Below are 12,079 nucleotides of genomic sequence, written 5' to 3'. Positions count from 1 at the left end.
GAAACAATATGGTCAGTGCAAAAGCATTAAAAATTGTGACAGATTTATGTTGCTGTTTCACCGAGCATGTTTAATCGTGAATATAAATCATAAATCAACATATCTTTTATTTTTAGTGATAATTCTCTGTGAATTGTGGGTGAAATGCATGTGTATTGAAATATCGTTGGTTCTAAGGCTGTTTCAGACCCAAAGGCTGAGACACTCGCTCTATGTCACGGTTAATGGATTTGAGTTCCATGTGTATAATCGCACGGATCTGTACACTCGGCTTCAGGAAATATTTGGCCTAGAGCCCACCCTTATTCAGCCCCACCGGGATGAGGAGAAAGGATTTGAGCAGAGGATAAATCCTGAGAGGTAAATTTTGTGCTAATAATGTACACAAATGTAAACTACTAGAGCGTTTTCGAGGTTAAAAACATAGACTTTGAAAAATGCTTGAAAACATTGACCATCTCAACATAAAAGCATTGATCCAACCATCCATCTGCTTGCTGAATAATTAACAATAGAAGCGTGGGTTTTTTTGTTTTTGTTTGGTTTTTAAATGTGCAGATATTACTCATGTCACCTTTCAATGTAGCTTAAGCAAATATGCCATTGTTGCTTATCAATAAAAAGGTTTTGTTAATGTTGTTTGAGCTTTTCTGCACATGCGCAGTGTTTGTTATGGCTACAAAAACCATTGATTTATTGTTAATGGAATCTTCTAAATTGAATCTAAATGGAGGCTTGTTTTTTTTTTTTTTCTTTAGACATTAATGGAGCAGAACTTCATCTGACTGTTCTCATAAATGAAAATGTGTTTTTGTTGTTTTGAAGTGTTCAGATCAAAGCAGAGACTCAGGACCCGCCATATCTTCCTGGAGGTCTCTCATCCCGTCATCAAAGTCAACATCAGTACAGTGAGTTCTGCAAACGTTCTTCACCCATTTCCTGTCTGACATCAGCTACCTGCATTGTTCATACTCAGCACTGCCAACAAAGAAATGAATTCAGTCTACTTAATATTACCTTTCCCATGGCTCAGCTTATATAACTCTCGCTGGTTTTGCCCTCAGGGTCATGGTAGCATTCGGCAATCACCATCTTCCCAGACTCTCTGTATGAATTTTGACGATGCCTTCCTGACATATGCCACCAAACCACCTAGCAGCCACTTGGATCAGTTCATGCACATCGTGAAGGGTTCTCTGGAGAACGTCAAGTGTCATGCTGGTGCCCAGCCTCGATACCTGGGCCTCTCAGAATGATGAGTGAGTCTAATAATCTCAAGTCTATAAGAGTTAGATTAGATTTTTTTTTTTTTTTGTCTTTGCACAAGTACAGAGCCACTGAACCAGCTATGGGTGCAAATAGGCATACTGTATTTTATTTAGAGATAGCATGAAATCACTAGGTAAGCACAATTTATTGTGTTTATGACAAGCCCTTGTTTTTTTAATTTTTAAATTTAAATTTTTTTTTTTTAATAGCCTTTTGTTTACATTATCATTGAGAAGTGATTTTTTTATTTTTATTTTTATGGTTTTGAAAGCAGTCTTTTATGCTCACCAAGGCTGCTTTTTTAAAATTTTCTGTGGTAGAATAGTATTTATTAAGACCTATTCTTATTTTAGCAACATCTTAATATAGTAGAAATTCTAATAGGTTAATTCGTGCAAAATGTGTCATCAGTATCTATTGTGATTTTTCTGTTTTTATTATTTAGGTATGATTGCTTATGTCTCTGAAAATGTACCTTTGAAGGAAAACTGGCATTTAGATAAAACACATGTCTATAAGCCGATTTAAAAAGTCTTTAAATAATATAAGTGTGAAAAGTAGAAGGTACAGTGGCCATTGGTACTGGCTAATGACCAGTTCAGCACAAATGGCATGTATAAATAGAGAAGGTGCTGTGTTCAAGTGATAATGAGGTATATATGGCTGTTTCAAGCACATGACATGGTGTATAAATAGAAAGTAGGAGAATATGGCATTGCGACTGGGCTGATGCAGGATAACGGGCTATAATACATGGCAAATCACCACTAAAGTTTTTAAAATATAATTTTATTTATAAATCCACCATCATATTATTATACCTGTGTTATATATATATATATATAATAACTTTAGGGAAATACTAGGAAGACATTTGTGCTTGTATACACAAAAGTTGAGTTGAGCACAGTAATCTTTCGCTGAGACAATGAATTTACTTTACCGTATGTGTGCGTATTGTTCTGTAAATATAATTATCAAAAGGTCATTAATGTGCTGTTTTTGCACACAAAGGTTTATTCAAGTAATCAGAGCTGTTCATTTGTGCCATTAGTTACAACAATTATACGCGACTGATCTGTGTAATTTAATTTGGATTGAGAGTAATATTAACATAATGACCTGAACATTAATCGTTGTTTTATAGATAAGCTTCTTTCCCATGTCATTTATGGTTTATCTGAAAGTAAGCATAGGTTAATTTTCATTGATGTAATGAATTGGTATGCAAGAAGATTAGTCTTGATTGTCAGCTGCTTGACTGGTAATGATTAGTGGTTTGTTAGAATGATGTAGATGTTATTCAACGACTGATTTCCTGTCTCTAGACCTCCCAGGCTCATGGAGAGGGCTTTGTTGTCATGCAGTCGAATGATGTCGACATCTACTACTACCAGGATGAGCCAGGTAATCGTTGTGACTGCTTAACATTTTTGGCTTTTGTTATTTTGTGAAAAAGGTCTGGCCTGGTGATTTTTTTTTGAATGTTTGCTGTGTGTTTTTAGGTTTGGTCCCAGAGGAACAGGAGAATGGCGACAGAAGCCTGCTCTGAAGATGCCAAGCTACAGGACTTGCCCCCCATGCTGGGGTTTGGACATTGTGTGTGGCAAAGGAACAGACTTTAACTATGGCCCCTGGGCCGACAGACAGAGGTACACTCCTTGAAAGCAGTTGTGTTACTTAAAGTTTCTTTGATGAATAGGAAGTTCAAAAGAACAGCATTTGTTTAAAATAGAAACCTTTTGGAACTTTATACATGTTTTAATAGTCTTTCTTGATCAATTTAATGTTTATTTCTTTCACAAAGAAAATCTTACTGACCCCAATGTTTTAATCATCCATTAATTACATTGTGATCAAACCCCTACAGAGACAGCCTGTGGAAATTCTTCCTGCCTGCAGACTATCAGCCAATGAAAGTGAGCGATGTTGCTACACCAGGCAAACTCCCGACAGATCCTTGCTTTGAGCTGCGTATGAACATCATAGCTGATGCGACAATAGACCTCCCTATTTACAAAAACAGGGTATTCACACACTCACACACACCTACCGATTCATTTCTGAGTGGTATACTCTAATGCTTAGAACATTTGCTAGGGCAAAGTTTGCTTGCATTCATAGGAACAATGTGTACCCTCTTTGTCTTACTCACTAACCTATAATCCATTCGTCTTGGCAGGGAGACTAATGCGGTCCATGTGAATGTAGGAGCAGGTTCTTACCTCGAGGTCAACATACCCATGACTGTTGGGAGGATGGTAACTTTCAAACTTAACAGAAAAGAACTAGTATTTAATGAGGTTGACATTTTGACAGTTTTTGTTTGTTTAATATAAATTTACTTGACTCATCGTTATTACGAACTGCAGTTTTGCCGTCTTGGATTTTATTTCTTACTATTTCTAACTAGTTTTTGCCTTTCTATTCCCGTTTAGGTTATTCTCCCACTGTTAAAGGCCAGCTATTACATGTAGATGCAACCAGCAGTATGCAGTACAGGACATTGCTAGAGGCTGAAATGCTGGCTGTGAGTGCAGCTCATGATTTTATTGTTCATAAGTGTTAGGCAAAACTACGTTTCAAACTTGACTAAGTCTCGTCTTAAAGTCACCCTGGATAATTTAGGCTGATTTAAGGCTTGTGCGTTGTTACCAGACCTGATCATACAGACTCAAGTGTAGCCCTTCAATACTCTGAGTGATTTTTAGTGCAAGAACTGATAATCTTCAGAAAATGGGAACATTGCTTGCTGCAAAGGCATTTGATATCTGACAGTAATTGTCTTTGAAATTTATTGTTGAAGATGGAAATTTGTTACAAAACATGAATTTAGAGAAGTAATATTTGTAATAATTCAGATATTGCATACTGCGAGGTCCCTTTTCCACTTTGCTGACATTCACCCACACAGCACTTTAGGGAGAGTTGTAGCATCGGCATAGAAGTGTATTGGGCTTTTTGAAACAAGTGATGAATATAAATTCTGAATTATTTGAATGATAATTGTTATAGTATGCATAGTATAATGAAAACAATTAAATCTAACGATTGCTTAAATGTCCTTGCAGATGTCTTAGGTATTCTGCCCTAAAGCTAAGCAAGATAAGCCATACTGAATGCTAACAGCTGTTCTTGAACTCCTCAGTTTCATGTCATAGCCAGCTATCCACGGCGTGTGGAACATGCCCCAGTCCTGGCAGTGTGAGGATCGAAGTTACACAAAGCCACGCATCACTTCATCTATGCACAGAAGAACTTCTTCACAGGTGACGTTTCTCTCTTACATGTAACTAATGTGTCCGAAGTCCATCCTCTGGTTGACCTCTCCTCTTGTTGTGATCTGCAGATCTGATCAAAGGACTGGGCCAGCGACAGTGAACCGGACATCTACTTCGCTCGCTCCATATTCTTGGAAGTTTGATACTCTTTCACCAGTTTGAAATGATTTGGGCAGCCAATCAGCACAACTGGATCGACTGCTCCACCAAACAGCAGGAGAAGCGTGAGAGAGACTTTCATAATGCATGTTACACTGGAAAAAACTAATAGTGTTAGAGACGTATGTACACTGCAGGAAATCTAACAGATTAATAAGGCTTTTGTATACACACTGCACATGGTTTTGACAGTCTGTCATTTTGATAAAGATTTAGAAAAATGTAAAAGACAAAACTGATGTGATGTTATATACATAATATCTTGATCGATGGGTGTTTGGATTTATTAGATTGGATAAAAGTAGATTTGGTATACGCAATGTTTATTTCTTTACATACTTGCTGGTTGATTGAAAATTATTATAACATAAGATAAAAGATGGAACGTGACTTTATTGTAATAAAGATAAAGATAGTATCCATAAAATGTATAACAGAAAACTTTAAAATCAAACTTATGTATTGTTTTAATTTTTACATTTATTTTCTGTTCAAGCTAAAGGTCTAAACAGTCTGAGGCAAAATCTGTTACTTATTGCAATACTACTAAATAAAATAAAAAGACTGTAAAATAAAGCACCAAGCACTTCTAAACATCAATTGGAATCAGTTTTTCTTGATTTTTCGAATAACTTCCAACCTATTCATGCTCTTTTGTCTGTAGTTTATCTCGCTGCCTGTGGGAAAGCGCTGATTATTGACTTCACGTTGCCATTTCACAAAATTTGTCCGGCCACCTGCCAACACACGCTTCTGTTTGAGAGTGAGTGTACACCCTTGCAAAATTTATCGCACTTGTCTGTTGTGTTGTGAGTGATGTGCGATCAAGCATCTCGCCATGTGATGTTAAAACATAAGCGTACCTAAATCTCCTCTGAATGACACTGAACTCTGATTTAGGCTGAGGACACAGATATGCGCTTTGTGTCTGCTAGACTGTCACCTAAGCCGGTACCCGCTTGCTCACTCTCACTAAAGATTACCAGCACTGTAAGACCCCTCCAGACAACAACAACATGCCAGCAGAAGGGCAAAGGAGCACTCTCCCAAAACAACAAACCTCCGCTGGAGGAACATGACTCATGCAGAGTAAGAGCGCACCATTGATCTATTTCTGTCCTCTTCTTTTCTGCTTCCTCTCACTTGTGCTGCTCTTTGACACTTTGTGTTGTGTTTAAAAGTATGTTTTTGTTTCCAGGGCTGGTTAGGTGGACTGCTGGAGTGTGCGAACTTCATGCTGATTATAGACTATACTTGGCATCCCATCTACCCTCAGAAAACTGACCCAGCAGCTCAAACAATCATGTAAGCTTTTGAATACAAAAAAAGAATCTGTAGACTACTACTTTATTGGTTTTTAGTTATACTGCAATGTTTAATGACATTAATTGCTAATTTAATCCTGAAGCCAAAAATAAGGTCAGACTGGTGTAATTAAACTTAATTACTTAGTTAAACATTAAACCCATTCATATGTAGAAAGCCAGATTTATATTTGTCTGTAAAGTAATTTCAAAGATTTAAGCAAAATACTTAGTTCAGTCAAGTGTGTCAAAACTCAGACAAGGGCTTGTATGGCCTCCACTAAGTTTAGCACTCTTGATAAATATGTGCCTAGTGGCTGTAAAATGAATCTGCATTATTGATCTTTTTATTAAAATAAATCATAAAATTCTTACTGCTTCACTAAAAGTAAAGCAGTTGAAAAAGGGAGAAAACCTTCTGATAAAATAAATGTTAAATGTTGCTAATAATTATTAGCACCCCTAGAAATTCTTCTCAGTAAAATATCTCTGAAGTATATTCTTTGACATATTTATATTTTTTTTAGCACACTCGGTGACTATGGTCATGAACTGTCCAGAGACATGACTTCCTGTTCCACAGGCTTCATAAGGTATGGAGGAACAAGCAGGCCAAATCTCTTAATCAGCCATCACAAGGAGTAAAACCAAAAAGTAGTTCTGATGTGCAGATTTTTTGAGTTGTAGAGAATTCCTCTAATTTCCACCATCAGGGCAATAAATAGCCAAATATTTGACAAAATCTGCCTGGAAGAAGATGTGATTCCAATGCATGGGTCAGGAGAGGAGTTTGGAGTGGCCAAAGACTCTCCAATCCAGTCAAAGAGCTCCCTAAATCACTCACATATTGTTTGAAAAGAAAAACTCTCTTTGCTTATCCAAAAACAATCTCTAGTATATGTCAGACACAACTTGATCCTTCAATGGCTTTTATGGTCGGGTGAAACAAAAAAGAGAGGTTTTTGGCATCAAACCCAACTCAAATGGGTTTAGTACAAACAGGGATAAAAAGTAACCCATGTTCTCAGTTAAATACATTTACTAGATCTTTAATGTTGTCGGTTTATTTGAAGTCCTAGACATCTCATTCAGATGCATGGCATGATGGATTCTTTCCAAATACAAACAGATAAAAAAAATCTAAACCCAACTGTTTGTATGTAAGAAAGTTTTATAACACAAAAATGCGTGAACTGAAGAGAAAAGAAGCACATGATGCTGCAGGAATATGAAGGATCTGGAGAGATTTTGGATGAAGGAGAATGGTCTCTGAGAAAACTGTTTTCTTAGGGAAATGATGTTGCAGCACTGGTACACATAATTGTGCTTTCAACATGAACTAGAGAAATTTATTTCACAGTGTGACCCCACTCCCATAGTTTTATGTTTGAATAAAAGATCAAAAGGATAAACAATGCAGATTTATTTTCACCTCCGCCTATAATATTAGTGGGAGGCCACTGTATATATTTACTTACAAAATCTCTATTGCTGATTTAACTTGCAAAGTACATATATATTAGCTTCTGACCTTTTTACACTTCATTTTATATTACGTGCAGTGTCAGGAAATAGAGGAGTCCATGCTGTCAGCCCTCCGACCACCAGAACACGCTCCACCTGTGCCTCCTCCACTCGAATCTCCTCTGACCCCAGCTTGCTGCCCCCTGACCGCTTACATGTGGAGATGGAGTTGAGCCCAGACTCCCACATCACCCTTTATGGCCCCCTCCTCCAGAGCGCTGGTGTCCATCACAGGTACACATGTTCATGCATGTATGTCGCATATGGGTTACACTTGAACAGATGTATCGCTAAAACCACTAACTCATGTTTATTTAAACAAACTTGTGTCCTTCAAAACAGACTCTCTTTTCATTATAACGAGGGTGAATAAATAAATAGAAATCCCATTTAAATGGTTGTCGTTGCGTTGCAGGAGAACTACTTTGGAGAGACTGACATGTACACAGACTTTGGAGTGAGTCGCTCCAGCCCTGTGCTGCTGAGCTCCGTCTCTTCTTCTTCTGGCTGGACTGGAGTGGGCCTCAAGAGAACCGCTCTAAAGACACCCCACCCTCTCTCCCTACGGCCCTGGGACATCACTGTACTCATCAATCTACCACAAAGTCCATGGACGACTTCCCAACGGTCAGTGCAGCTTTAGGATTTTGTTTGTAGGAGCCAAAGTGATGACATCATTTATAAATTAGCATATCTCTTTTGATGCCTTGCAGGCACTGATATTTTCCCTTCAGGAACGTAGAGTGTGCTTGAAAATCTTATTTGTTCTCTTTTACAGCACTGTAGCAGTGATGGCCTAGAGGGTCCTACAAGGCTTTCTGGAGCGCCTGTGTTGTTTTGAGATGAAAAGGGTTATAAGGAGACCATGCTACAGCTTGTTCTCTCGCCTACATGTGTTTGTCAGTGATAACTATCAGGTGAGAGTGGGAGGAGGTGGGACTTTTGTCCATATTCTCTCAGGTGCTTAATTATTTAAAGTTCTCAGTGATGTTTCTGTTTTTGTGTAATTTATTCCCGTGTGTGTGTTTGTGTAGCGGCCTGCTGTTGATGCTGTGTTGAGGAGATGGGCATCTTGAGGCCTCTGGGTTGCAGATGAGAGCCCACGCTTATGTTCTCAGCGGAGGGCTTATCAGCCCAGGCAGTGACACACTTTTCGAACATGCTTGGCTCATCGGCTGTTCAAGCCGGAGCTCTTCTGGGAAGAGTCAGTGTGCCGTGAGGTGACCTGTTTATTTTGACACTACAAAAGAGATGCGTGACTTCTGTAAAGGAATTTTTCTAGTAATGTCTCAGAGGCGTGGTGACCTCGCGCCTAAATATTTTGACGCTGGTCACTCATTGTTTTGAATGAAATGTTCTTAATAATTACACTTTCAATAGAAGCATAGGAAAGCATGTGGAATGCAGAGTTTGAAAAGGACGTGAAGGTTGAATTTTTTGTTTAAGCACTTGATTGAAATGTATAGAAAAATCCTTCCTATGAGATTTATAGATTGTGAAAGCATAGTAATAATATAAAACATCTTCCTTAGCCAGTTTATTTGAATTCAAGTGAGCAAATAGTGCATAAATAGTACATAGACATCAAAAGTCAAATTAAAATGTTCCTTCATTGCTAGCTGTTTGTTGTTTACCTTCACATCTCATCACTAATCCTCAAAGTACTATCTAAAAAGGTTAAATTTATTTGATATGTCAAACCAAAATGTCTTTTAAATTTTAGTTGTCTTTGAAATATAAAAAAAAAGAAAAAAAAAAAGAAGGGGTTTCATTATTTGCCATCCATATAACTTATGATACTGATGATACAGTACTAAAAGTGCATTTGTCAGTATGATTAATATTATATATATATATATATATATATATATATATATATATATATATATATATATATCTCTAGAAATGTAACTGCCCAACTAATAGCAAAAACTTTAAAAAAAAAAAAAAAAAAAAAAAAAAAAAAAAAAAAACACTACTGTAAGTACTACTCGTAAAAAGGGATTATTCAAGATGATTATTTTAATCTGACAGCATTAATCACTGTTTGTATGCGCTTGGCAGATGTGGGATCTGCAGTGCTTGTGTTTCAGTGCATCTCTTCTGGAGTGGGGTGAGAGCTTTGTGCTCTCATGTAGTGTCCCAGAGAGTTCCAGCTCTAAGCAGCCAAAACCATCTGTCACCTGCCAACATGGAGTTGATCGTAGAGTCTGTGATTCCAAGGTATTACAGAAACGCGCACATCTGTGCTGTCAAATTCACATCATTTTCTAAAACGACTACACAACTGAGTGTGTGTGTGTGTCTGTAACGTGCAGCATGCAGCCCTGCCTGGTCCCTGTCGCACATCAGAGGATCTGCAAGTACACCATGACTCTACTAACGTGTTGACGGAGCTCAGGTTTTGCATTGTTGAACACGGTTGTGCAGCCAATGTTAAGGTATGATTAGTGATTGATGGGGATGACAATACATCTATTGATTTATTTAAAGAATCATTTCTTGAAGAAGCATGCAATACTATATACTAAGTTAGTTCTACATCACAGAAATAAATTGCATATTTAAAATGTATTTGAATAGAAATTGAGTATAATATAATTGCAATTAACAGCATGATCGCCATGAGTTAACTTATGATTAATTGCAACTGTTCTAAATGTATAACACAGTTGATTGTGTTTAATAAACTAAACAACATTATGCATGGGCATACTAAACAAGTGCTTTATGAAAATGTATGTTTATTATTCGTGAAACCAAACTTCACAGAGTATGAAGACTAGACTTGTTTCAAGGTTGTAGATGTTTTTCAAATAACTTGTTTGTCTATTAAACAGATGAAAATAAACATAGAAAATAGCTTCCTATTACTTCTTCTTCTTTGCACTGAGCAATGTACTTACACAAGCTCGTTTACATTTTTGCACGCATTTGGAGCAGCTCACTTCTTCCAATCATGCAAAATACTTATTATTACATTTGTGCCCACTTACTATTTTTTCAACTGTTTTTGGTGTTGTATTTATGTTTCTTTTGTCTGACAACGGGATGAATATGAAAACGCGACTAAAACATCACCCATTAATGCTCCATAGCTAGCTCTTCCTGATAAATCCTGATAATCGATCGAGACCTGATGTGAAATCAAACACATGATATAAAGTCAATAGCCCTCAGGATTTGTGTAAAACTGGAAGAAGCAACATAATACCTGTTTTAACAGAAAGCTGCTCCATTAATGCATTATTAGGACAGCTCTTATAGGAATGCTATTTTGTTTTATTATTTTTGATCAAATAAATGCACTTCTTGCACTACTGGTCAAAAGTTGTTTTAACGTTTTTTGTATGCATGTTTGTCTGCCAGACTGGAGCTATGTTGCCTACATGTAATCTATTAATAAAAGCTGCTGCACTGGGCGTGGTTGCATTAGTGCCGCTGGTAAAGACGCAGTGATCGCCGTACAGTTCATCGAAGCAGCAGGAAGTTGCCCGCTTGGCCTGCCTCCACCCTCCTTCGCCGCGTCTCATTGGCCTCAAGCCGGATCGGTGACCTTTAACCTCATCACGCTGATGGCATTGGCCGCTGACCATCCAGCCAAATATGAGGTCCAGAGGCAATTTCTGGAGCTTCATGACATGAAAAACAAAAGGTTCATGCATATCCTTCATAAATAACTTAGTTTATTGCTTAATGCAGGTACATTTTCACATTTTACTGTGTGTATGTTTAGACTTCTGGTTCCTTTGGCCTGAGGAGAAATACGATGAACCCGTAATCGCTGTGGTTGTCTTGGGTGGATGTCAGTTTTTTCTGGCGTGCCCAAATCCAGTTGGTGGCCTGATTTTTTCCGACTGGAAGAAATCACACCCTCATCAAGCTCTGGCCTTCTACAGCGCCAGTGCAGAGAGCGACACGTCCATGCCAATCATTATTACATCCAGAGAATGGATCATCACTAAGGAAACTCCTAAACTCTGACGGTAAGTTTTGCTTGTGGCTATAATGAAGTCGCATTGCTCACGGGTTAACGAAGCTTGCTGATTGGTTTAAATGAAGTTAAAGGTTGCTGCCGCCATGGAGAGAAACATGTTCTGCTCCAATGGTGGACTTGGAGAGACGCGGCCAGCACCTCAGTCTGCATGTCCTCAGCCTGCCGCACAGCTCTGCCTCTTCCTCTGAGGAAAACTCTTCCTCCAGTGCTGCTCTGCCTCTGTTAGCTGGAGAACGCAAGAGAGTCCTCTCCCATAGATGAGCTTGATAGCTAATTCTTTGTATCATATAAGATAACTTACCAAGCATAACCAATTTATATCTCCAATCGTGACTTTATCTATCTCTTGTAGTTGGATATTTTATATCTCACAATTCTCTACTTTTATCTCTTATTTTAAGTTTCATTATTTTCATCAAAATGTTTTACTTACATGGCGGTAGATGGGCTTTATAAATCAATCTGTAATATGAAACAATCACTTTAAATACAGTATTGTTCAAAAGGTTTGTAGTTGATTAGTATTTTTAAAAATAGAAGAAATC

This window comes from Puntigrus tetrazona, unplaced genomic scaffold (genome assembly GCF_018831695.1).
Source record: "Puntigrus tetrazona isolate hp1 unplaced genomic scaffold, ASM1883169v1 S000000006, whole genome shotgun sequence".
Classification (NCBI taxonomy): Eukaryota; Metazoa; Chordata; class Actinopteri; order Cypriniformes; family Cyprinidae; genus Puntigrus; species Puntigrus tetrazona.
Note: the sequence above shows the minus strand (reverse complement) of the source record.